This window comes from Thalassophryne amazonica, chromosome 4 (genome assembly GCF_902500255.1).
Source record: "Thalassophryne amazonica chromosome 4, fThaAma1.1, whole genome shotgun sequence".
Lineage (NCBI taxonomy): Eukaryota > Metazoa > Chordata > Actinopteri > Batrachoidiformes > Batrachoididae > Thalassophryne > Thalassophryne amazonica.
Window position 1 is genome coordinate 37084453 of NC_047106.1, and position 27813 is coordinate 37112265.

Consider the following 27813-nt stretch of genomic DNA (forward strand, 5'->3'; position numbering starts at 1 on the left):
CACCTGGTCGTTACTGTGAGTTTCTCTGTGAATTTTCAGACCTTTTGTCTGACTTAGTGCTTAGCTCAGATAAGATAATTATAGTGGGCGATTTTAACATCCACACAGATGCTGAGAATGACAGCCTCAACACTGCATTTAATCTATTATTAGACTCTATCGGCTTTGCTCAAAAAGTAAATGAGTCCACCCACCACTTTAATCATATTTTAGATCTTGTTCTGACTTATGGTATGGAAATAGAAGACTTAACAGTATTCCCTGAAAACTCCCTTCTGTCTGATCATTTTTTAATAACATTTACATTTACCCTGATGGACTACCCTGCAGTGGGGAATAAGTTTCATTACACTAGAAGTCTTTCAGAAAGCGCTGTAACTAGGTTTAAGGATATGATTCCTTCTTTATGTTCTCTAATGTCATATACCAACACAGAGCAGAGTAGCTACCTAAACTCTGTAAGGGAGTTAGAGTATCTCGTCAATAGTTTTACATCCTCATTGAAGACAACTTTGGATGCTGTAGCTCCTCTGAAAAAGAGAGCTTTAAATCAGAAGTGTCTGACTCCGTGGTATAACTCACAAACTCGTAGCTTAAAGCAGATAACCCGTAAGTTGGAGAGGAAATGGCGTCTCACTAATTTAGAAGATCTTCACTTAGCCTGGAAAAAGAGTTTGTTGCTCTATAAAAAAGCCCTCCGTAAAGCTAGGACATCTTTCTACTCATCACTAATTGAAGAAAATAAGAACAACCCCAGGTTTCTTTTCAGCACTGTAGCCAGGCTGACAAAGAGTCAGAGCTCTATTGAGCTGAGTATTCCATTAACTTTAACTAGTAATGACTTCATGACTTTCTTTGCTAACAAAATTTTGACTATTAGAGAAAAAATTACTCATAACCATCCCAAAGATGTATCGTTATCTTTGGCTGCTTTCAGTGATGCCGGTATTTGGTTAGACTCTTTCTCTCCGATTGTTCTGTCTGAGTTATTTTCATTAGTTACTTCATCCAAACCATCAACATGTTTATTAGACCCCATTCCTGCCAGGCTGCTCAAGGAAGTCCTTCCATTATTTAATGCTTCAATCTTAAATATGATCAATCTATCTTTGTTAGTTGGTTATGTACCACAGGCCTTTAAGGTGGCAGTAATTAAACCATTACTTAAAAAGCCATCACTTGACCCAGCTATCTTAGCTAATTATAGGCCAATCTCCAACCTTCCTTTTCTCTCAAAGATTCTTGAGAGGGTAGTTGTAAAACAGCTAACTGATCACCTGCAGAGGAATGGTCTATTTGAAGAGTTTCAGTCAGGTTTTAGAATTCATCATAGTACAGAAACAGCATTAGTGAAGGTTACAAATGATCTTCTTATGGCTTCGGACAGTGGACTTATCTCTGTGCTTGTTCTGTTGGACCTCAGTGCTGCTTTTGATACTGTTGACCATAAAATTTTATTACAGAGATTAGAGCATGTCATAGGTATTAAAGGCACTGCGCTGCGGTGGTTTGAATCATATTTGTCTAATAGATTACAGTTTGTTCATGTAAATGGGGAATCTTCTTCACAGACTAAAGTTAATTATGGAGTTCCACAAGGTTCTGTGCTAGGACCAATTTTATTCACTTTATACATGCTTCCCTTAGGCAGTATTATTAGACGGTATTGCTTAAATTTTCATTGTTACGCAGATGATACCCAGCTTTATCTATCCATGAAGCCAGAGGATACACACCAATTAGCTAAACTGCAGGATTGTCTTACAGACATAAAGACATGGATGACCTCTAATTTCCTGCTTTTAAACTCAGATAAAACTGAAGTTATTGTACTTGGCCCCACAAATCTTAGAAGCATGGTGTCTAACCAGATCGTTACTCTGGATGGCATTTCCCTGATCTCTAGTAATACTGTGAGAAATCTTGGAGTCATTTTTGATCAGGATATGTCATTCAAAGCGCATATTAAACAAATATGTAGGACTGCCTTTTTGCATTTATGCAATATCTCTAAAATCAGAAAAGTCTTGTCTCAGAGTGATGCTGAAAAACTAATTCATGCATTTATTTCCTCTAGGCTGGACTATTGTAATTCATTATTATCAGGTTGTCCTAAAAGTTCCCTGAAAAGCCTTCAGTTGGTTCAGAATGCTGCAGCTAGAGTACTGACGGGGACTAGCAGGAGAGAGCATATCTCACCCGTGTTGGCCTCTCTTCATTGGCTTCCTGTTAATTCTAGAATAGAATTTAAAATTCTTCTTCTTACTTATAAGGTTTTGAATAATCAGGTCCCATCTTATCTTAGGGACCTCGTAGTACCATATTACCCCATTAGAGCGCTTCGCTCTCAGACTGCGGGCTTACTTGTAGTTCCTAGGGTTTGTAAGAGTAGAATGGGAGGCAGAGCCTTCAGCTTTCAGGCTCCTCTCCTGTGGAACCAGCTCCCAATTCAGATCAGGGAGACAGATACCCTCTCTACTTTTAAGATTAGGCTTAAAACTTTCCTTTTCGCTAAGGCTTATAGTTAGGGCTGGATCGGGTGACCCTGGACCATCCCTTGGTTATGTTGCTTTAGACGTAGACTGTGGGGGGGTTCCCATGATGCACTGTTTCTTTCTCTTTTTGCTCCGTATGCATCACTCTGCATTTAATCATTAGTGATCGATCTCTGCCCCCCTTCTCGGCATGTCTTTTTCCTGGTTCTTTCCCTCAGCCCCAACCAGTCTCAGCAGAAGACTGCCCCTCCCTGAGCCTGGTTCTACTGGAGGTTTCTTCCTGTTAAAAGGGAGTTTTTCCTTCCCACTGTGGCCAAGTGCTTGCTCATAGGGGGTCGTTTTGACCGTTGGGGTTTTTCATAATTATTGTATGGCCTTGCCTTACAATATGGAGCGCCTTGGGGCAACTGTTTGTTGTGATTTGGCGCTATATAAGAAAAAAGTTGATTGATTGAGTTGAATAGTACGTAACTCAAGAGGTAGCTCATTCCACAGTCTGGGGCCAGCTACCGCGAAAGCATGATCACCCCAGCGTTTATATCTTGACCTTGGAACATCTAAGTAAAGCTGGCCAGACGCCCTTAATGTCCTACTGTAGGTGCGCAAAGTTAAAATTTCAGACAAGTAGGGAGGTGCAAGGCCATAAATAACTTTAAAAACAAACATTAAAATTTTAAAATCATTTCTAAAACGAACTGGAAGCCAGTGGATGTTGCATCGTCAGTGCTCTCACTGATGGAAGATTTTGGCTTAAAATCCCATGATACATGGCCACGTTCATTCTTCCCTTAACACGGATCAGTCATCTTGTCCAGTTTGCAGAAAAACAGCCCCAAAGCATGATGTTTCCACCCCCCATGCTTCACAGTAGATATGGTGTTCTTGGAATGCAACTCGACGTTCGTCTTCCTCCAAACATGACAAGTTGAGTTTTTACCAAAAAGTTCTATTTTGGTTTCATCTGACCACATGATATTCTCCCAATCCTCTTCTGGATCATCCATATGGTCTCTGGCTAACTTCAGACGGGCCTGGACATGTACTGGCTTAAGCAGGGGGACACGCCTGGCACTGCAGGATTTGAGTCCCTCTGTGTGTAGCCTTAAATTGTTACTGTTTGGCTTATCCATTGCCTGTTCATTTAACGCCCCCTGTTGTGGGTCCGTGTTCCTACACTTTCACAACACCGGCATCAGGAGTTTACCCGGACATTCCACTGTTAAAGGAGATTTTGTAATGAAAGAACGTGCGGACGAATTTGCCGAGTCAGATCCGTGACGACATGGCAAATCCGTCTGCGCCGCAACATGAAAACACGTCCATGTTGAAAATCATTTGTAAAATTCAGGCGGCTTTTGATGGCTTTCAACAAGTGAGTATCTGAGAAATTGTTTAACAGCTTGGGCATGTTCCAACTTGTCTGTTAAGGTTTCCAACAGAGGTGTTTTTCCTGTGGCGACCCCCCGCGGTCGGGTCCGGCCCGACATGCGAATCTGCCCGCACGTTCTTTCATTACAAAATCTCCTTTAACAGTGGAATGTCTGGATAAACTCCTGATCCCGAATTCTTCTGAAAGTTCTCTGTTATCTCACGACGTCTTGGGTCCACAGAGCCTGAAATTCGGAAGTTTTCAGCTTGAAACAGCGAGACGACGCCGCCTCGGAGCGCAGATCGCCGTCAGGCGCCGTGGGCCGTCCTTACGGTGACAGTAAAACTCCAAAATCTCTCATCAGCCGTTAAAATTTTCACCGAAAACCAGCTGAATTTATCAAATGGTGTCCACTCAGTTGTGCCTTACAGGTTTTGAAAAAATTTTGATCAAACAAAGCAGCAGTCTCTGAGCCATTCCTAAACAATGAAAAAATTGACGAGAGGGTGGGCCACTCCTCACTCAAAGACTGCCCACAGGCGAATGACGTAACCGACAGGCATGAAAAAACTCTCGCATGCCCACGAGGGTTCAAGCATGTCTGATGTAATCACACGTGATTATATATATATATATATATATATAACTGACTGAATTTAAGAATTTTAATGAAAGTGATGTTGGGTCTGATCAACTAAAAATTGTGAATAAAATCAACTCAGTGACAAGTTTAATTTACTTAAAATAACTAATTTGCTGACAAAGGTGAAAATAAACTTTTACAATTTTAAAGGATTATTAACCGAGCGAGAGGTTTGTACGGGGAAATATCAGACCTGAATATACTGCTGACGGTGTTGAGCTTGTTCACTTTCTTCACCTCCACTAGTTTAACAGATGATCTGGTCGTTAGCTGGTAAACTTTCAATCCGTGTGTTTTTTCCGGTGCTGTTTAGATATTTATGGAGTATGTTCATGTCCGACTTGGTTTTTCTAATCGTGTTTTTAGCTTCCTGGTTTGCAATGAAAGTATGCGTTGTGGACTGATTGTCATGGTAACCGGTCCCATATTGGAAAATATCCGTCTGATAATCAGCCAATCAGAGCGCATTTAGTATCGCAGCCTTATAATAATGCTTATTATTCCCCTCCTTGCATTAACTCTGTACAATATTTATTTGTTTCTGTTGCATTCGTTAATTATGGATGACTGCCATGTTCTTTATCAATCAAGGAAATTTATTAAAAACGTATATGATAAAACACAGATACTGAGTACATTGTTAGAGCGCTCTTTCTTCCTGCTGCAGCTGGGATCTCTCTCTCTCCTCTCCTCCTTTTCTTTCCAAAAAAAACCCCTTTTCAGGAAAAAAAAAAATGCTCTCAGAGATGATGAGGCCTCCTTTACCTCCAAGTATGCCAAGGTCGGTTGGATCTCCTCTGCAAAATTTATTCTTGATATGGACATCTCATTTAAGGGCATAACATGGCACTACTGAAAATAGCTTTATACCAGACAGTGCAGCTTTAAGAAAGGTTGCATGACAATTCTTTCAAACTAACATACCTATGACACTTCTAACTGGAAAAATGTGGGTTTCCATGCTTTGCTCTGTAATATTTTAAAGACAACACAACATACTCTAATGGAGCAATCGTGTCATTCTGATTTCATTAAGGCTGGAATGTAGAGTTGGAATGAATAATTTCTACTCTTTTTTATTGTTATAGTAGGCTGAATAATGACATATATTCATATGCTGGTGTTCCATAAAGGATGCATTTTGGGAACACCAATTCACTTCTTTTTTTTTTTTTTTTTTGTCTTTTGATGCTAATTCAGAAAACTTTACTGACTCAGAGGTAGCTCCCGTGGAAGTAGATTCATTCTTCTGTATGTCATTCATTTTGACAGCAACTTCCACAAAACTGCAAGATTAACTGTAAGCAAAATTATTAAGTTCCGCTAACTACATGAACTTGTACTACTGAAAAAAATTGTACCTGTGATGAAAATTACACACCTCTCTCAGAAGTAGGAGAACTTGCACAATCAAGGGCTGACTAAATACTTTTTTACCCCACTGTATGTATAAATGTATATATAAATTAATTTATTTAAATGTAATTTCCCTTTTAAAATGAAAAAATTTGACTCATAACACATAAAAATGTAGAAAGATGTTGTGCTGGATGACGAATCAGACTGGTGGTTGATGTCCTGCAGGTAGTAATATTAAAGACAGGAATTTAAGCATGTTGTGTTAATAACCAAAACAAACTTATGAAAAGAAAAGCTCACTTTATTGGACAGTTAAGGGAAATCATTTGGTCACAACGTGCTGATGTTGTATAATGAGCTGCAGTCCCGTGACTGCCATATCCTATGAATATGCATGCACATGACACAGGGTGTCCCAAAAATAATTTTATTTCTGCTGTTCATTTCTAATTTCACCTCAGTTTGTAAGAGTTTTGGCATTCACAAGATGTGCTCAATAAGTGCATCGTCCTCTGGTTCGGCCAGATCTCCCTTTGTTAATGACATTGTGAACAGTTCTATCAGTTTGAAACGTCTTTACAATCGTCCATATTGTCTTTCTGTCTCAAGCCTCTCTAACTGCAAAATGACGATATTGTCGTTGAGTTTGCACGATCGATTTGGTCTCAAAGTAGAATTCCACCAGTTTCCCTTTTTGCTCGACTGCAACTGATCCTCAGTGGATCAGCCGCAAACCACTTCAGAAGAAATGATGTCTGATTAGCCGTTAATTAGATTCAAATCATTTTGTTTCACTTTTTTGGGACATCCTGTATGTGTGGTTGTGTTATTAACATTTTTTAAAATTGTCTGTAAAATGTATCATCTCCAACTACTTTAAATCACTGTGAGCTGTATTTGTCCTTCTCAGCAGCCCGAGTGCAGCCAAGAAAAGAAATACAGATTTATTGCTCTATCTGAAGTTGTGACACAATAATAGACAATTGTTAAAACAGAATGAAAGTTACAGTTTCAGTGGCTTTGCTGCATCCTTTTGGAGACCAACTAATATGCTGTTTTTATACATCAATCATAAACTGAGTTGTTATCTTCCATATATATTTCACAGTTAGAAATTGGTGACGACTCACGTTTAAAACATGTTTATTACAGCAACAGTACAAATTTTGACTTTGGCATCTAAGCTCCGGCCTCATCACTCCCCGCAAACGCTTTCTTGTTTGGGAGTGAAGATTAGGTGTACATTTTCCCAGTCGGAGCCCACAGGTGGATGCTGGGGTGGAGGTGAGGCTGAGCAGTAGTTGTGATGTGGATGCAGTGGTGGCAGCATTTATCAGATAGAGGGGGAGCTGGGAAATTTGTGTCTTAAGGTGCCTTGACATTTGCACGAATTTAATCCTCACACTGGTACGCAATCTGCCATGCCAGAGAGTAAACGCTTTGTAAACTCGTAAACTGTTGTAAACTGTGCACGGCTTCATGCAAGTGCACAAAGTGCACAAGAAAATCTTTGGCATGCATTAATTATGTGAACTTCATGTGAACATTGCACAAACAATTAAAAAACACTGTCAGCGCATCACAGCGCAGCTCATCTGAACGATTATGACGAGATGTTAAATGTATTGTTTAATATATTTGTGTGTTCATTTGTGTTTTTCTTTATTTGTTTTCTCTACCTATACTGGTATTAAAGTAGTTGTTTTAGTTAGGATTCTAGTCTTAGTTTCCACCCTTATTCTTACTTTTCTTTGTTCTATGTTGGTATGTGCAGGTAGAACCGGACTTAACCAGTTTCTACCATTTAGAACAAAGAGAGTTAGGTGACAATTATAAATCATACGAGGTCTGTCAATAAAGTATAGGTCTTTTTTATTTTTTTCAAAAACTATATGGATTTTATTCATATGTTTCATACGTCGGTGACATCATTCGCCTGTGAGCACTCCTTGTGGGAGGAGTCGTCCAGCCCCTCGTCGGAATTCCTTTGTCTGAGAAGTTGCTGAGAGACTGGCGCTTTGTTTGATCAAAATTTTTTCTAAACCTGTGAGACACATCGAAGTGGACACGGTTCGAAAAATTCAGCTGGATTTCCGTGAAAATTTTAACGGCTGATGAGAGATTTTGAGGTGATACTGTCGCTTTAAGGACTTCCCACAGAGCGAGATGTCGTGCAGCGCTCTCAGGTGCCGTCGTCAGCCTGTTTCAAGCTGAAAACCTCCACATTTCAGGCTCTATTGATCCAGGACGTCGTGAGAGAACAGAGAAGTTTCAGAAGAAGTCGGTTTCAGCATTTTATCCGGATATTCCACTGTTAAAGGAGATTTTTTTAATGAAAGACGTGCGGGCGGATTGCAGTGTCGGCTCGCAGCCGCCGCGACGCTCCGCCACAGGCAAAACACCTCCATTGGAAGCCTTAAGGACAAGTTGGAACATGTCCAGCTGTTAAACAATTTCTCATATACTCACTCCACTGAAAGCCATCAAAAGCCGCCTGGATTTTACAAATGGTTATCAACACGGAGGTGTTTCTCCTGTGCCGCCGCACCGCGCCGGCTGCGTCCCAACGCGTGGACCCGTCCGCACGTCTTTCATTAAAAAAATCTCCTTTAACAGTGGAATATCCGGATAAAATGTTGAAACCGACTTCTTCTGAAACTTCTCTGTTCTCTCACGACGTCCTGAATAAATAGAGCCTGAAATGTGGAGGTTTTCAGCTTGAAACAGGCTGACAACGGCGCCTGAGAGCGCTGCATGACGTCTCGCTCCGTGGGAAGTCCTTAAAGCGACAGTATCACCTCAAAATCTCTCATCAGCCGTTAAAATTTTCACGGAAAACCAGCTGAATTTTTCGAACCGTGTCCACTTCGATGTGTCTCACAGGTTTAGAAAAAATTTTGATCAAACAAAGCGCCAGTCTCTCAGCAACTTCTCAGACAAAGGAATTCCGACGAGGGGCTGGACGACTCCTCCCACAAGGAGTGCTCACAGGCGAATGACGTCACCGACAGGCGTGGAAAAACTCACGCATGCCCACGAGGGTTCAAGCATGTCTGACGTAAAAACATATGAATGAAATCCATATAGTTTTTGAAAAAAAATAAAAAGACCTATACTTTATTGACAGCCCTCGTATGTCTTCCGTTATTGCACGCGTTTCAGGCAGGGGATGGGACCTCCCTCGAATGCTCACGGTGGCCAATAATCCTGTATAAAAACTGTTTAGGTCCATTTTCAGGGTTCTGTAGGGGCGGATCTCGTTTGTGAGAGAAGTTCCTGCAGAATCCAGGCCTGAGATTTCTCATCGTGACTTTGAATAAATTTAAAAATGCGGAATGGTTTGAGTTTGTACTTTGTGAGGGGGCAGTGTTACAGAAAGAACCAGGGTGAAATAACAGTATCATAAACATGATTTTACAGATACTCATGAGAAGGAATGAAAATGCAACTGTTTTACCAAGCCATTACGGTATAAACATTACAAATAATAACCTTTTAGACAATTCCAAATGTGTTCTCCGTGTAATGAAGCGCACGAGAGAGAGAGAGTGAGAGAGAGAACTACAGCTGTAGAAAATTTCTCTATGATTCCAGAAGCCATAAAAGTTGGTTTCATCAGTCAAACTCTGAGAGCAAATGCTTAATCTACTACAAAGTAATTATTTTTAACACAGTGTCCAGCGGGCCAAAGCGCGGCATCCAGTGGAACACACTGGGTCACACTGGCACAAAGAATTGCACTGCAGTGTGGGGGTTAAATGCCTGTAAGTGTCAAGGTGCCTTTAGACAGCCCACCTGATTTGGATGGAGTGTTTAGTGTTTTCTGTAGACTGTATGTTTCAGAAGGAAGTATCTGGTAATTATGTGAAGTGGGGTATGGTTGTCTATATGGAGTAAGAAGTTTGAGTTGTCTGCCTGAACTCGTTGCTCATTAGTCTAGTTTTGTTCTGACATTAAATCACTTTGGCAGCATGTGATGTTTTTATAGTTTTCTGTTCCATCCAAGATGTATCCTGATGCCTTCTTCCCCAACTCCACAGGTTAGTCCTTCTTGTTGCCACTTTGTTTGTTGTGTGAGTTTGTAGTAAACATCTGTGTGTCCAAGTCCTCTGTTTTTTTAATGCAAGACTTTTCACCGTGCAGTTTCTCAGCATACTTGTAGAAGACAGGCCAGTTTTTTCGACATCACTCCAAACAACAAAGTGGGTATCTACAAAGGCAGAAAACATGGAAGGTTACAGCTTGACAGTTTGACAATGAAAGATTGTCAATCTTGTTGAGAAAAAAATATCCAGGAGTCCACCAGCATGAGCCACCTCAAGTTTGACCTGGTTGAAGCAATGTATTGGAACATCCTTCAACACTGCACTAACCGCTACTCTCCAGAGACAGAACTCTTAGTATTCGCCAATGTTTTTTTTCTTCTTCTTTCCCAGGGATGAGGACCCAAACCATCCAAAAAATGAGTTGAGTTTTATCATTCATAATGCATAATGCACCACGGGGTGCAGAAACAGGGGGTTTAATTTTCTGGCGTTTAGCTTTATAAGCCCTTTTTCAGGAGCTAGAATGCCATCCCACCACCAACCCCTAAAAAGGAGTTATCTGCAGGCTAGAGGACCACCTACAGTTCTGGTCATAGTTTAATATGCTGACTAGGATGTAAAGCACTGACTGCATTGTGAGTTCACACCATAAATCCAGCTGTGACTCAGAGAATGCTGGGAAGTGAAGCTCACATTTCTGTCTGGGACTTTAGAACAGTATACTGTAAGTCCGTAAGGCCTGTGCTGATGTGAACACACCACACTGACTGCTGAAATTATCATCTTGTACAGCAGCTGCGTAAGTGCATTAGCTGTCATTAGATGATAAATTAACCGTTGCTGTAGTGTTGATTATTTTGCATAAAATGAGATGAGATGGTGTATTATAGTTCATCAAATTGTAATTAGTTTGTCTTGATTTTTTGCCCTTTTAATATGGTGATATAATGCAGAATATCATTTATTACTCTGCATGTCAGTGAAGCATTGAAGCAGGGCATAATAATTGGCCCAGTGTGTTTGTCTGGGAACAAGATAAGTAAAAAAATAAAATAAAAATGGTTGGACAATTTTCACCAATCTTGGTGAGAATATTACTTGGGCAGATAGATATCTCAAGTTGATTACATTTTGGAAAGGATTGGACAAACGTCAAGATCAACAAAAATGGTGCAAAAAACATATTTTCTGCTATAGCTCTGCAACCAATGAGGCTAGAAAGATGATGTAAAGTTTAAATTGATCACAAAAGTATTTGAGACTGATTGATACATGTCATGCCATGATGAAGTCACAAAAGGAAGTCATACTTGTTCAAAAACAAAATACGTTCTTTGGCTGTAAGGTTAAAATGTTCCCTGCTTATGAATGAGTTGGGTTTGGGAGTGAGAGAATAGAAAGCTGTGTTACCTTTCAACAAAAACTAAGGAACAGATGATCACCACAGGTTTTTGGAATTGTTGGGCAGAATGTTCCATGACGCTTGGCCTCGGACCACTTGATAAAACTGAAGGGCTTCATATCTCCGTCTGAGGCAGACAGGCATCATGAAATATTCTGTTCTTTGCTTATCACGCTGACACAAGACACAGGCAGTACAAGGTTTTGAACACATACCACTCAGAGAAACAACACGAGCATGTCACTCACATACAAATGTCAAATGCAACACTCTCATCCATATCACATACAACCCCAATTCCAATGAAGTTGGGACGTTGTGTAAAACGTAAATTAAAAACAGAATACAATGATTTGCGAATCCTCTTCAACCTATATTCAATTGAATACACCACAAAGACAAGATATTTAATGTTCAAACTGATAAACGTTATTGTTTTTGTGCAAATATTTGATCATTTTGAAATGGATGCCTGCAACATGTTTCAAAAAAGCTGGGACAGTGGTATGTTTACCACTGTGTTACATCACCACTGCTCAAAGAACACCTGTTTGGAACATTCCACAGGTGAATACGTTAAGTGGAAACAGGTGAGTGTCATGATTGGGTATAAAAGGAGCATCCCCAAAAGGCTCAGCCATTCACAAGCAAAGATGGGGTGAGGATCACCACTTTGTGAACAACTGCGTGAAAAAAAATTGTCCACCAGTTTAAGAACAATGTTCGATTGCAAGGAATTTAGGGATTCCATCATCTACAGTCCATAATATAATCACAAGATTCAGAGAATCTGGAGAACTTTATACATGTAAGCGACAAGGTCAAAAACCAACACTGAATGCCTGTGACCTTCGATCCCTCAGCCAGCACTGCATTAAAACCCGACATTGTGTAAAGAATCTTACTGCGTGGACTCAGGAACACTTCAGAAAACCATTGTCAGTTAACACAGTTTGTCGCTACATCTACAACTGCAAGTTAAAACTCTACCATGCAAAGCGAAAGTCATACATCAACAACATCCAGAAACGCCACCACCTTCTCTGGACCTGAGCTCATTTGAAATGGACAGACACAAAGTGGAAAAGTGTGCTGTGGTCTGATGAGTCCACATTTCAAATTGTCTTTGTAATCATGGATGTGCTGTCCTCTGGACAAAAGAGGAAAAAGACCATCCAGATTGTTACCAGCGCAATGTTCAAAACCGAGCATCTGTGATGGTATGGGGGGTGTGTTAGTGCCCATGGCATGGGTAACTTACACATCTGTGATGGCACCATCAATGTTGAAAGGTACATCCAGGTTTTGGAGCAACACATTACTGCCATCCAAGCAACGTCTTTTTCAGGGACATCCCTGCTTATTTCATCAAGACAATGCCAAGCCACATTCTGCATGTGTTACAACAGTGTGGCTTCATAGTAAAAGAGTGCGGGTACTAGACTGACCTGCCTGCAGTCCAGACCTGTCACCCATTGAAAATGTGTGGCGCATTATGAAATACAAAATATGACAACTGAGACCCCGGACTGTTGAACAACTGAAGTCGTACATCAAGCAAGAATGGGAAAGAATTCCACCTACAAAGCTTCAGCAATTAGTGTCCTCGGTTCCCAAATGCTTATTGAGTGTTGTTAGAAGGAAAGGTGATGTAACACAGTGGTAAACATACCCCTGCCCCAGTTTTTTTGAAATGTGTTGCAGGCATCCATTTCAAAATGAGCAAATATTTGCACAGAAACAATAAAGTTTATCAGTTTGAACATTAAATATCTTGTCTTTATGGTGTATTCAATTGAATATAAGTTGAGGATTTTGCCTACCTACCTACCTACCTACCTTCTGGTACATCCCTCAGCTTTTCCAATACCTAGGAATAGTGTGTAGCTCCATAGTAGACCAGGACAGATGTAGATTTTTGTGACTGACACCTCACTTAAGGAAAACACTCACGTACCGTAACCTGTGTCACCGAACTCAATGGCAAACTTGTCTGACGTGTTGGTGAAGTGACCTTATGTACCAAGTTTGACCTTGATACACAAAGTCTTTCTGTGACACAAATAAAAAGGTACGCTGACTGGTATTATGTCTCACCTTTGACCTGGGTAGCTAAACAGCTGGGTTGCTCACTTGGTCACATGTCCATGGAGTAGGATGGCAGGACGGAAGAATTTGAATGACTCCAAAACTTGTTGGTTGGATGATGTTGTCATTGTGTCCATGAAAACAGCTTTATACAACTTCATCATTGTTGAATCTGTTGACTTAGTTCCAAAGTTGTTGAGATCACCGGATGAAAAAACAATGAAGGTCAATGGACTGAGGTGTCCACACTTCAGTCGGTACAGGCAGCTGAGTGGACATCAAGAAATGAAGAGGCACAAACTTTAGTGGGTCAACAGTTCGCACCTGAGCCTAGACTGACCAAACAACAGCTATAGTTAGGGATATTATACATGTATTCATGGATGGTTTTTCCTATTTGTTCTTTATTAACTATCTACCGAATCGCAATAACGTGTTTGTATTCTGACATTTTGATTCTTATTGCAAACTGATCAATACAAAAAAGGTTTAATTTTGTTCACCCCTATTTCTTGTGGCAGAATTTAAGATATTAAGTATTAAATTAACCATTTAAGTACTAAATTTTGTTTATAGGATGCTTGTTTCTTTGTACACAGTTATGTGACTATGGAGAAATTACAAACATGCTCTTACTTTCCTCACTCTCATGTGCATCTTTTACTGTTTTAATTCCATCATTATTTTTTATGTGACCTAACAACTTTTATTATCCTTTGCTTCACACTGTTTCAGTCATTTTTACTTACGACACATTGTGTCATTAGAATTTGATGATGACAGGAATTAATTTAATTTCCTCATTCTATTCTTCTGTCTCAGCTTCTCAGTCCATTAGTTCCACAAAGATCACAGCATCATCTGCAAAATCTTGAATTCAGTGAACCCTTCCCGACTGACAAAAGCACCCAAGTCAGACTCAACTCCATGACCTCATTATTACCCAGAGGGCTAACAGACTAATGATTCTGGTCACAGACGCACTCATAAATATCCGTGTGCAGAGAAGATGGTTTGTGATCTCACAAACAGATCAGTTATGATGCTGACCTCTATAGTGCATGTGGTGGTGTAAGCAGGAAAGTTCTTACATAACTCTAGCTCGTGTTGCATAATCCACTCATCATGATGTTAAGGTCACATCAGCTCTTACTTTCTTCACCAGTATTCATTAAATGGTGATATTTTGTGCACAAGGCTTAAAAAACCTTCATGACCCTTTTTATTTTGGGGCAAAAAGGGTCATTACTTGAGGTGGGATTTTATTTTTAGGGCGTGATTTGCAACAATTCTTTGCATACATCCATTTATATCTGTGAAGTTGTCCAGAGCGTGATAACTGACAACGAATAAAATCAACAGCACCTACCAGACTGTTGTAGGGTTTCCTCAAACAGCCTTCTCATTCCAAGAAATCTTTTTAGTTTTCTCTTGCTTATTGCATAACTGTGCTTTTCATTCAGCAGTAATGCTATGTCTGCATATTTAATGCCAAACTCAAAATACAGCTCTATGATTGCATCCACTCCATAGCCACGGGCATTAAGAGTGGCTAATTGAGAAAAGATGTAGCTAATGCAAAATATATTGTAAAGATATGCAAAAGTATTGTGAGGGATTGTTATCGCTGTAGTTGATTTTACTGAATTGTGAGCAAAATGTGATTTTGCATGATGTGTTGGCATGGCAGAGTGTGTTGTTGTTGTGGATGAGTGGTTAAAGCAGTGGGCTACAACTCCTTTGGGCATTCCCAAAACAGGTTTAAATTCTGCCAAAAATGAGATACATTGCATCCGGAATGTATTCACAGTGCTCCACATTTTGTTATGTTACAGCCTTATTTCAAAATTGACGAAATTCTTTTTTTTTCCTCAAAATTCTATAAACAATACCCCATAATGACAATGTGAAAAATGTTTTTTTTCAAGTTTATTAAAAATGTAAAAACTATCATGTGCATCCTGTTTCCACTGATCATCCTTGTTTCTACAGCTTAATTGAAGTCTACCTGGGGAAAATTCAGTTGATTGGATATGATTTGGAAAGACACACACCTGTCTACATATAAGGTCCCACAGTTGACAGTGCATGTCAGAGCACAAACCAAGCATGAAGTCAAAGGAATTGTCTGTAGACCTCCGAGACAAGATTGTCTCAAGGCACAAATCTGGGGATGAGTACAGAAACACTGCTTTTTTTGAAGGTCCCAATGAGCACAGTGGCCTCCATCATCCATAAATGGAAGAAATTCTAAACTGAGCAATGGGGCAGAAGGGCCTTAGTCAGATAGAGTGACCATCAGTTTCTTGGTTACCTATCTAGTCCAGCGGATATGCGTCAATTTTCGATAGAATTGTTCACTTCCGGATAGAAGCATGAAATTTGGCACAAATGTATCTATCTAATGTCCTCTTTCATATAAAAGCAAGACCCGCCTCAGATCTTGCACGGTTCTTGCGTTATTCAAGATGGCGTCCAAGATGGCTGCCAAAAATCACTTTTTTGCAAATAACTCAAAACTATGACTAGTTAGAGCAAAATATTGTATTACTAGTGAATAGAAATATGGCTATTCTGCACATTTTAAGCATAGTTACATGTCTGTATGATGCACAGTTCCTGAAGTGAGGCATGATATGCTGGCCATGACACGTTGTCTCTGTCATCTAAGCTGTCTTTTTGAAGCAAACTGTGGGCATTCTCCAACCAGCTTTTACCATAATGCTGATTGCTGCTGTCCAGTGGTTGCCACACTAGACCATGAATAACTGGCACAAGAATGTCTTTAGCTTGTAATGTCTTAGGCATAATATCAGTATATGATTTTGGCAGATCTGTCACACCTTTCAGTACTGTTCCTAAGGATTCAACTTGGCAGGAACGCTCATATCCTGTATGGCCTGCTAGAGAGTGCTGGGTTAGTGTTATGGCTGTACCATGAAAAGATCCTGCAGCATCCCTTGAGGTGAGGTTATGATCTATAGTGTCCATTTGTCCAATGGTAAATAAATCTTTTCTCAGTATCATTGGACATAGTAAGCCCGCTTTCTACTGGGCCACTGCCTTGTTGCCCAAATCTTCAGATATTTGCAGAACCCTATCGTATGATATGCAAAGACCCATTTGATGAAACTTGTCAATTAGGTCTCTTTTACGAGTTTCTGCATGAATCACTAATGCTATATAGATAGCAAGGGGAGTCTCCTTGTCAGCATTATGTTTCAATGACACTGCATTGGGTGATCTTCTTTTTTTTTTCACAAAATTGTACATAAGCAATTCAGAAATTGCAGATGAAACAGTGGACACAGATTCAGCTTGACTTTGCTGGGTGATATCTGGGCCTTCAAGAATCATGCTCACCATGGCTTTCAAAGATTCAGGCACACATTTTTTGTGACAATCAGTGCTGAAAGAGCCATTGAAGTCTTGCTTGCAGTTAAGCATTTCATGGCGAATGATCTTTGCTGCATTTGCTAAAGTTTTGCTCTTGCTGTCATAGCTGTTGTCTTTGGCAAATTTCAGAACTTCCCCAATATTCTCTTCAAAAGCTAACAGTATGTCTCGTCCTGATTTGAATGCCTGCAAACCTGACACTTGTGAGAGCAGACGTTCTTTAAGCCGTGTTGAGTTTACTTTGTCAGGTGTATGAACCCCGAGCTGTCTAATGCGAGCTTCATAAAGCTTGACCAAATCAGACAGTTTGAAACTGAACACCATATCGTCAGCCTGTTCCTCAACATAGGATGCTAACTCAGCTAGTGCAATACTCTCGGCCCAACTTTGATCATTGTTACCTTTGTTAATCTTTCTGCTGTGAGAACGAGCTTTGTTATATAAATTAACCAAGCAACCATTGTGATAAACGATATCTAAGGCATGCATATCTGATCCAGCTAACTTGGCAAGGAGCTTAGTGTCATTCATTTCTTGTGCACACTGTTTGAACTTTTCATCAATTTCCATTGTCCTTGCTTTATGCAATGTTCCTTCATTCTTTTCACAAAAAAGACAGCTATCACAGGATGTACTGAGAGCAATCTTAGCTCGAGTTTTGACTGGGCTTACAATAGTTTAAGTGCTTTTTCTCTTTATGGCTCTCTCAAGTTTCATGTTGCTAACTTTCCCATAGCAAGACTTATACCAAACAGCTTTTTTAGACTTTAGTGTGTCTTCAATCCCTTGTCCTTCATCTAATAGGTGTAAATCTACATTTATAGGGAATTCACCTATCTCTTTGAATTTGATCAGATTGTTTGCAAAAGTAGTATAAGCTGAGCCAAATGAGCTTCTGGTACTGTTTGCTGGACATATTAGTTTTTCATCTATGTCGGCCTGGCATATCACACACTTTGTCCAGTCAAGTTTACAAGTTGAACTTTCTCTTGCACAGTTTGAAGCCATATTCAGCTTTTCTTCACATATACATCTACGGACAACTACCACCAAAAGTCCAGAATCTAACCATCACCACCAGCTAGCTAGACAGTACATAGACAATTAGACATAGCCCAATGCATTGTTACCAGTCATTCTGAGTGTTGGACAAGTGTGTGCACATGTGACTGCTGACTACACAGCTTGGTAGAGGGCAGCAGTGTGGAGGCCTGGAGGTATGTGCTGGCCTACAGGGACAGTGCATATTCATTCCAATAGTGAGTCTGACAAGGCTCTGTGTGATCTGAATAGAACAGATTGTTGCAGTATAGTGGTAAGTGGATCCTTAGTATTTATTAAATGCCTAAACTTTATTGATTGCATTCATAATAATATTATTTAATTGTTTTAACAGTTGTAGATGTTGAATCCTGTGCAGCCTATATTTTTAATGGTGACTGCTGGATTTAGGCCATACATAAGTTAGGTAACAATGCATTTTGTATGAAGTTGATACTTATTATTAATTGATCAAATGTCTGAACACATTGTCACAAACTTGAAAAAATATTTTGTATAATATGGAAATGTATGTGTGATTGTGTTTATTGTCTGTTTACAGGTATAATTTTTAATAAAGATGTATACAAAATCACCCAGCTATTAGTGTTACATTGAATATACAAAGATCCGCTACTGTTAATTGATTAAAAAAAATTGTATCTTTAAAACTATTCATGCTACAAGCTTGTAATTAGGCTCAAAATGTGCAGAATAGCCATATTTCTATACAATGGTAATACAATATTTTGCTCTAACTAGTCATAGTTTTGAGTTATTTGCCAAAAACAGATTTTTGGCGGCCATCTTGGACAGCATCTTGAATAACGCAAGAACCATGCAAGAGCTGAGGTGGGTCTTGCTTTTATATGAAAAAGGACATAATTAGCTACATTTGTGCCAAATTTCATGCTTCTATCCGGAAGTGAACGATTCTTCTACATATCCGCTGGACTAATCAGAGCTCCAGCATTCATCTGTGGGGAGAGGAGAACCTTCCAGAAGGACAACCATCTCTGCAGCAATCTACCAATTAGACTTGTATGGCAGAGTGGCCAGATGTAAGTCACTCCTTAGTAAAAGGCACATAAGGCAAACTCCAGACCTCTCAGACCATGAAAAACAAAATTCTCTGGTCTGATGAGACAAAGATTGAACTCTTTGGTGTGAATGCCAGGCCCCATATTTGGAGGAAACCAGGCACCATCCCTACAGTGAAGCATGGTGGTGGTAGCATCATGCTGTGGGGATGTTTTTTATGTGGCAGGAACTGGAAGACTAGTCAGGATTGAGGGAAAGATTAATGCAGCAATATACAGAAACATCCTGGGGAAAAAACCTGCTCCAGAGCACTCTTGACCTCAGACTGGGGTGACGGTTCATCTTTCAGTAGGACGATGACCCTAAGCACACAGCCAAGATATTAAAGGAGTGGCTTCAGGACAACTCTGTGAATGTCCTTGAGTGGCCCAGCCAGAGCCCAGAACTGAATCTGATTGAACATCTCTGGAGAGATCTAAAAATGGCTGTACACTGACGCTCCCCATCCAACCTGATGGAACTTGAGAGGTGCTGCAAAAAGGAATGAGCAAAACTGGCCAAAGATAGGTGCAATAAAGGCCATTATTATTATACCAAAATATTCCTAATTGTATTGAATGGTTGCAGTGTAATTTTATATGAATTCTAGTCAATTATTCTAGTTAGAATTAGCTTGTTTTGACTTCTGGACTGGTGCTCTTGTGGGTTCCCTTTGGGTGCTCTGGCTTCCTTCCACATCCAAAGACATGCAGTTTAGATGGATTGGGTCACGGGGGACTGGAGCCCATGACCACTGGGATAGGCTCCAGTCCACCGTGACCCTTAATTAGAATTATTGGGTATAGAAAATGAATGGACAGATGGACCTCTGGACCGGTTGAGTGAGCCTGCTTACAGTGTGGAAGGTTCTCAGTTCCAGGCCACCCCTGCCCATGTAATGTGGAGTTGTGTCAGGAAGGGCATTTGGATTAAATCTTGTGCCAAACCAACATGTAGATCCACCTTGGATCTGCTGTGATGACCCTGAGTGAAATAAGGCAGAAACTGAAGGGACTGACTTTCTTTTATTTGGCATTTGGACTGGAACCATTTTCTTGTCTATATGTCTGGTTTGCAGGTATTTAAATGTGTCGGGTTGATAGTTGTACTAGTGGGCATCACTAATTGAAATTTTGAGGCTGAGAAACTCAAAGCTAAATAAAAAATGAATAACTGATGGTCTTCTTGAACAGTTAATGTACTGTAAGTCAAAGTGAGATCAGAAATGAAGCCCAGCAAAAGCACGATTGTCACAAATAGTTTTTTAAAAATGATCTCGATGTCTAATGTGGATTTGTTCTTACTGGTTAGTCAGGCCTACATGTGTGGTGTGGGACTGTATGCTGTTTGAGTTTGGTCATTCTGTGTTTTTACAGTATTTTATGTAGTTTGTTATTTACTATCCATCTCAAAATGTTATATTTGCAGTGTATCCAGACATAATTCCAATTTTGGTGCTTTATTTTTAAGAACAAGTTCAGTATTTACAGTTTTAACTTTTCACACTTCAAAAATCTGTGTCTGTTGAGCTAACAAATATGTAAAGCTGAAGAAAAATATATATTTTTTAAAAATGTACAAGATTTGTTATCTGACAGCAGAGGTGTTGTCTTGTCAGAAGGCACAGGCACAAACCACAGCCACCACCACTATGTTGCCAATCGTTGCCAGTACAGCGATCCACAGCCAGATGGTGTCACTGGACACTTTCCCATCATCCTCTGCTTCCGATGGTCGACAGTATGCAGTGTTGAGGTTAGACGTGGACGTCTGCAAGGACGTGTTGCCATTATAAGGAGAATCCATCAAAGCCCCACTTACAGCCGGAAAATGCTGCCAAGACAAAGAGAAAGGTTAAATCAGTATCAGTTGTGTCATTACTATTACTGAAGGTGGAGCAGGTAGCTCAGCTGATCAGGAGTTGAGCTACCAATGGAGACCTGAGTTTGAATCTTAGTCTTGCTGCCTGTCTGTGTCTTTGAGTAGGTTACTTTATTTGCATTGTTCCAGCCCACCCAGCCATAAATGGGTGCTGGCCTTAGCCAGTGAAGTAACCGGTGTCAGACTGGTATCCTGTCTTTATGCTGTGTAATCTGGGAATAATGCTGTGTTCACATCAGCATCTGAAAAACTATCAAAGCAGTTGTTATAGCAGAATTTCTGCTGTCTACAGTGGCAGATTGCAGGTGACGATGTGAGACATTTTTCAATGATAACACAAACAATAATTTACTTAATTGAAAGATACAATATCTTTGCACAGTGTAATATTAAAACAGGAAACCCCGGCTGTGATGGCAGTTTAAAAAGTTAACTTTTTGTGAGGTTATAAATTAATTCCTTTCTGAAATATCACACAAATTATTTATGTTAACCTGTTTAAAACCAGGTGATTCTCTGCACTTAAATTATCCATCTGTCACTGTCTGTTTGTCCTCCTTAGAGATAAAACATCTGATTTGTCCTTGTTGATGTGGCAAAGCAGCAAATGTTGGTGGAATTTTTCCATCAACCCCTCTTTAAAAATAATGGGACATCCGGTTTTCCATCTGTCACTTACTGCCAATGTGAACGCAGTATAAGCACCAGCACCAGTGGGCCTCAGGATGATGGTTCAAATTACAGGGGGTGCTGTGATGTCTCATGACTGTTGATGAGATTACTTTCCGAGTGCAGTTGTTGACATGGAATGATTGTCGCGACATTTCCTGCTGAAGCCTGGTTCACACGGCATGATCTTAAAATTATCTTTAGGTTTCCAAAACCTGAGAGACAACACACGTGAAGATAAAAATCATGGATCTAACAGATTTGGTCATACAGTGTGTGGTGTTCAGCCACACGGTAAGGACAACAACACCACACACAAACAGATTTCACACACGAACATTCCCAGGTCAGACAGGAAATCTCGCAAAATCTCTTGAGATTAAATGTGACTTCAGAGTAAACAAACGGAGGTACTTTGTGGACTATTTAAAACAGAGGGGGAAAAAATGATACAAAAAGAAAAAGAAAAGGCGTTCTTTAAAGGAGTGGAGACAGCACAACCACCGGACTTTTTGGTAAGTCAGAACAGCTATTTTGATTTTATTTTCCACTCCGTGTGTCCGTCACCTCACTTTCTGATTGGCTGCACGTCACATTCAGCAGGCTGCATGCTTGTTTGTGATCGGAGGACACAACACGCTGTGATATCGGGCCAAAAAAATCTAACATGTTGAATATCCCCGATTTGTGATTGGAGCGCTCCTGATGCCTTTCTGGAGCACTCTTACTGCACCACACACGGCAGGAATATCTGATAAGATTATCTTTAGCATCATCACAATTGTCTTGGCGTCCTTAAGATTGTCAGAAGGGGAAGATCGGGTCCGATATTGGCCTAATTATCCTGCCGTGTGAACCCGGCCTTAGATGACTGACATCTTCTCAAAGTACATTTGGACTACACTGGAGATTTGTTGAACTGAGGAGGTCACTTTAATGAGTGGCAGACAACACGTGGTGTATGTGATGTTCAGCTGGTGTGGAGTGCCTTCCTGGATATCTCTTATCTGAATGACAGTGGTCTTGCACTGAAATTTACAAGGACTATATCAGAATTTTTGAGACCTGAAGAAGTCACTTCAGAATGTCTTGAAAACAAATAGGAAGCTACATACATGTAAATAAATGGACTGCATTTATTTCATCTGCATCAGACACTCAAATTGCTTTACACATCAATGCCTCACATTCACCGCGATGTCAAGCTGCTGCCATACAAGGCTCCCACTACACACCTGGAGCAACTAGGGGATTAAGGACCTTGCCAAAGGGCCCTTAGTGATTTTCCAGTCAGGCTGAGATTTGAACCAAGGATCTTCTGGTCTTCAAGCCCAACGCTTAACAACTAGACCATCATCTCCCCAAAATGTGGGGTGAACTGCTAAATATTTTGTATCTGAAGGAGTGAAACCCTGCATCAACACACAGTCACTATAGAAACTGTTTAAACCAGAAAAGTAACTTTGCTGAGTGGCAATATAACTTGAAGATAAATCAGAGGTCTGGCTGGTTCAGATTGGGCTCTGAGAAATCTTCTACCTCACTGACTGATCTGGTTTCAACACACGGCTCACTAACACAGTGTGTTGGCCTGGGACTCTGATCTGCCTCTAGTTGTTTTCTACTCAGTCACTGGGAACAGCGGATTATTATTGGTTGTTCCGCTGCAACATTTCAGTTAGGTAACTGCATGTTCATACAGTTGGGTTGGTTGGGTGTTATGCTTTCTGTTCTGTGTTGTTAGTATGGCCAGAGCAGATAGTCACCCCACATTATTTGGTCTGTTTGAGGTTTCTTCCTGTATTGTAAAAAAATAAATAAATTAATTAATTAATTATTTTTTCCCTTTGGCACCATTGTGGCTGCTGATGAGGTAGAGGTAAAGTCCAGACTTTACATGCATACAGTACTTTGAGGTGACTTCTGATTTGTGCTGTATGAATAACTGAATAGCATAAAATCATCAGTACAGAACAGTAGGTGAATGAAGTGAACAACATACAGATATAAAATTGTGTTAATTAAACACTATAAAAGCTCTAATTATTTTGCTCAAATTATTGCTCTATATCCTTGCTCAGATTTGAAGTTACGGGCCATTCCTGCCATTTAAAAAAAAATCATGACACTGTTATAATTGGGATCCAAACAAACATACAAAAATACAGGCATTAATATACTCAACAAAAATATAAACGCAACACTTTTGGTTTTGCTCCCATTTTGTATGAGATGGACTCAAAGATCTAAAACTTTTTCCACATACACAATATCACCATTTCGCTCAAATATTGTTCACAAACCAGTCTAAATCTGTGATAGTGAGCACTTCTCCTTTGCTGAGATAATCCATCCCACCTCACAGGTGTGCAATATCAAGATGCTGATTAGACACCATGATTAGTGCACAGGTGTGCCTTAGACTGTCCACAATAAAAGGCCACTCTGAAAGGTGCAGTTTTGTTTTATTGGGGGGGGGGGGGATACCAGTCAGTATCTGGGACCAGGAGGCAGAGCTGTGGTCTTATACACCTCTCTGCAGCTTCTCTCCCCCTGCCATCCCCTCATTACCCCATCCCCGTAGAGACGGTGCCTGCTCCCAGACCACCAATAACCAGTAAAAATCTATTTAAGCATAAAAATTCAAAAAGAAAAAATAATATAGCACCTTCAATTGCACCACAGACTAAAACAGTTAAATGTGGTCTATTAAACATTAGGTCTCTCTCTTCTAAGTCCCTGTTGGTAAATGATATAATAATTGATCAACGTATTGATTTATTCTGCCTAACAGAAACCTGGTTACAGCAGGATGAATATGTTAGTTTAAATGAGTCAACACCCCCGAGTCACACTAACTGTCAGAATGCTCGTAGCACGGGCCGGGGCGGAGGATTAGCAGCAATCTTCCATTCCAGCTTATTAATTAATCAAAAACCTAGACAGAGCTTTAATTCATTTGAAAGCTTGTCTCTTAGTCTTGTCCATCCAAATTGGAAGTCCCAAAAAACAGTTTTATTTGTTATTATCTATCGTCCACCTGGTCGTTACTGTGAGTTTCTCTGTGAATTTTCAGACCTTTTGTCTGACTTAGTGCTTAGCTCAGATAAGATAATTATAGTGGGCGATTTTAATATCCACACAGATGCTGAGAATGACAGCCTCAGCACTGCATTTGGTCTATTATTGGACTCTATCGGCTTTGCTCAAAAAGTAAATGAGTCCACCCACCACTTTAATCATATCTTAGATCTTGTTCTGACTTATGGTATGGGAATAGAAGATTTAACAGTATTCCCTGAAAACTCCCTTCTGTCTGATCATTTTTTAATAACATTTACATTTACCCTGATGGACTACCCTGCAGTGGGGAATAAGTTTCATTACACTAGAAGTCTTTCAGAAAGCGCTGTAACTAGGTTTAAGGATATGATTCCTTCGTTATGTTCTCTAATATCATATACCAACACAGAGCAGAGTAGCTACCTAAACTCTGTAAGGGAGTTAGAGTATCTTGTCAATAGTTTTACATCCTCTTTGAAGACAACTTTGGATGCTGTAGCTCCTCTGAAAAAGAGAGCTTTAAATCAGAAGTGTCTGACTCCGTGGTATAACTCACAAACTCGTAGCTTAAAGCAGATAACCCGTAAGTTGGAGAGGAAATGGCGTCTCACTAACTTAGAAGATCTTCACTTAGCCTGGAAAAAGAGTTTGTTGCTCTATAAAAAAGCCCTCCGTAAAGCTAGGACATCTTTCTACTCATCACTAATTGAAGAAAATAAGAATAACCTCAGGTTTCTTTTCAGCACTGTAGCTAGGCTGACAAAGAGTCAGAGCTCTATTGAGCTGAGTATTCCATTAACTTTAACTAGTAATGACTTCATGACTTTCTTTGCTAACAAAATTTTGACTATTAGAGAAAAAATTACTCATAACCATCCCAAAGATGTATCGTTATCTTTGGCTGCTTTCAGTGATGCCGGTATTTGGTTAGACTCTTTCTCTCCGGTTGTTCTGTCTGAGTTATTTTCATTGGTTGCTTCGTCCAAACCATCGGCATGTTTATTGGACCCCATTCCTGCCAGGCTGCTCAAGGAAGTCCTACCATTATTTAATGCTTCAATCTTAAATATGATCAATCTATCTTTGTTAGTTGGTTATGTACCACAGGCCTTTAAGGTGGCAGTAGTTAAACCATTACTTAAAAAGCCATCACTTGATCCAGCTATCTTAGCTAATTATAGGCCAATTTCCAACCTTCCTTTTCTCTCGAAGATTCTTGAGAGGGTAGTTGTAAAACAGTTAACTGATCACCTGCAGAGGAATGGTCTATTTGAAGAGTTTCAGTCAGGTTTTAGAATTCATCATAGTACAGAAACAGCATTAGTGAAGGTTACAAATGATCTTCTTATGGCTTCGGACAGTGGACTTATCTCTGTGCTTGTTCTGTTGGACCTCAGTGCTGCTTTTGATACTGTTGACCATAAAATTTTATTACAGAGATTAGAGCATGTCATAGGTATTAAAGGCACTGCGCTGCGGTGGTTTGAATCATATTTGTCTAATAGATTACAGTTTGTTCATGTAAATGGGGAATCTTCTTGACAGACTAAAGTTAATTATGGAGTTCCACAAGGTTCTGTGCTAGGACCAATTTTATTCACTTTATACATGCTTCCCTTAGGCAGTATTATTAGACGGTATTGCTTAAATTTTCATTGTTACGCAGATGATACCCAGCTTTATCTATCCATGAAGCCTGAGGATACACACCAATTAGCTAAACTGCAGGATTGTCTTACAGACATAAAGACATGGATGACCTCTAATTTCCTGCTTTTAAACTCAGATAAAACTGAAGTTATTGTACTTGGCCCCACAAATCTTAGAAGCATGGTGTCTAACCAGATCGTTACTCTGGATGGCATTTCCCTGATCTCTAGTAATACTGTGAGAAATCTTGGAGTCATTTTTGATCAGGATATGTCATTCAAAGCGCATATTAAACAAATATGTAGGACTGCCTTTTTGCATTTACTGCAATATCTCTAAAATCAGAAAGGTCTTGTCTCAGAGTGATGCTGAAAAACTAATTCATGCATTTATTTCCTCTAGGCTGGACTATTGTAATTCATTATTATCAGGTTGTCCTAAAAGTTCCCTAAAAAGCCTTCAGTTGGTTCAGAATGCTGCAGCTAGAGTACTGACGGGGACTAGCAGGAGAGAGCATATCTCACCCGTGTTGGCCTCTCTTCATTGGCTTCCTGTTAATTCTAGAATAGAATTTAAAATTCTTCTTCTTACTTATAAGGTTTTGAATAATCAGGTCCCATCTTATCTTAGGGACCTCGTAGTACCATATTACCCCATTAGAGCGCTTCGCTCTCAGACTGCGGGCTTACTTGTAGTTCCTAGGGTTTGTAAGAGTAGAATGGGAGGCAGAGCCTTCAGCTTTCAGGCTCCTCTCCTGTGGAACCAGCTCCCAATTCAGATCAGGGAGACAGATACCCGCTCTACTTTTAAGATTAGGCTTAAAACTTTCCTTTTCGCTAAGGCTTATAGTTAGGGCTGGATCGGGTGACCCTGGACCATCCCTTGGTTATGCTGCTTTAGACGTAGATTGTGGGGGGTTCCCATGATGCACTGTTTCTTTCTCTTTTTGCATCACTCTGCATTTAATCATTAGTGATCGATCTCTGCCCCCCTTCACGGCATGTCTTTTTCCTGGTTTTTTCCCTCAGCCCCAACCAGTCTCAGCAGAAGACTACCCCTCCCTGAGCCTGGTTCTGCTGGAGGTTTCTTCCTGTTAAAAGGGAGTTTTTCCTTCCCACTGTTGCCAAGTGCTTGCTCATAGGGGGTCGTTTTGACTGTTGGGGTTTTTCATAATTATTGTATGGCCTTGCCTTACAATATGGAGCGCCTTGGGGCAACTGTTTGTTGTGATTTGGCGCTATATAAGAAAAAAGTTGATTGATTGATTGAGTATCTGGTGTGACCACCATTTGCCTCATGCAGTGCAACACATCTCCTTCGCATAGAGTTGATCAGGTTGTCAATTGTGGCCTGTGGAATGTTGGTCCACTCCTCTTCAATGGCTGTGCGAAGTTGCTGGATATTGGCAGGAACTGGTACACGCTGTCGTATACGCCGGTCCAGAGCATCCCAAACATGCTCAATGGGTGACATGTCCGGTGAGTATGCCGGCCATGCAAGAACTGGGACATTTTCAGCTTCCAAGAATTGTGTACAGATCCTTGCAACATGGGGCCGTGCATTATCCTGCTGCAACATGAGGTGATGTTCTTGGATGTATGGCACAACAATGGGCCTCAGGATCTCGTCAC

At 40.2% G+C, this 27813-nt stretch overlaps 3 long non-coding RNA genes across 3 annotated transcripts; 2 read left to right on the forward strand and 1 right to left on the reverse strand.

Annotated features, from left to right (window-relative positions):
* Positions 1–16: 16 nt before the first annotated feature.
* On the forward strand, positions 17–13360 carry LOC117509649. Its single transcript, XR_004560462.1, has 3 exons — positions 17–27; positions 1339–1349; positions 13195–13360. It is a non-coding gene; the product is annotated as an uncharacterized LOC117509649 (long non-coding RNA).
* On the reverse strand, positions 9925–13973 carry LOC117509647. The gene is made up of 2 exons (XR_004560460.1): positions 13412–13973; positions 9925–10076 (listed from the first exon to the last, which is right to left on the reverse strand). It is a non-coding gene; the product is annotated as an uncharacterized LOC117509647 (long non-coding RNA).
* LOC117509648 lies at positions 13581–27813 on the forward strand. Its single transcript, XR_004560461.1, has 3 exons — positions 13581–13711; positions 21503–21513; positions 27803–27813. It is a non-coding gene; the product is annotated as an uncharacterized LOC117509648 (long non-coding RNA).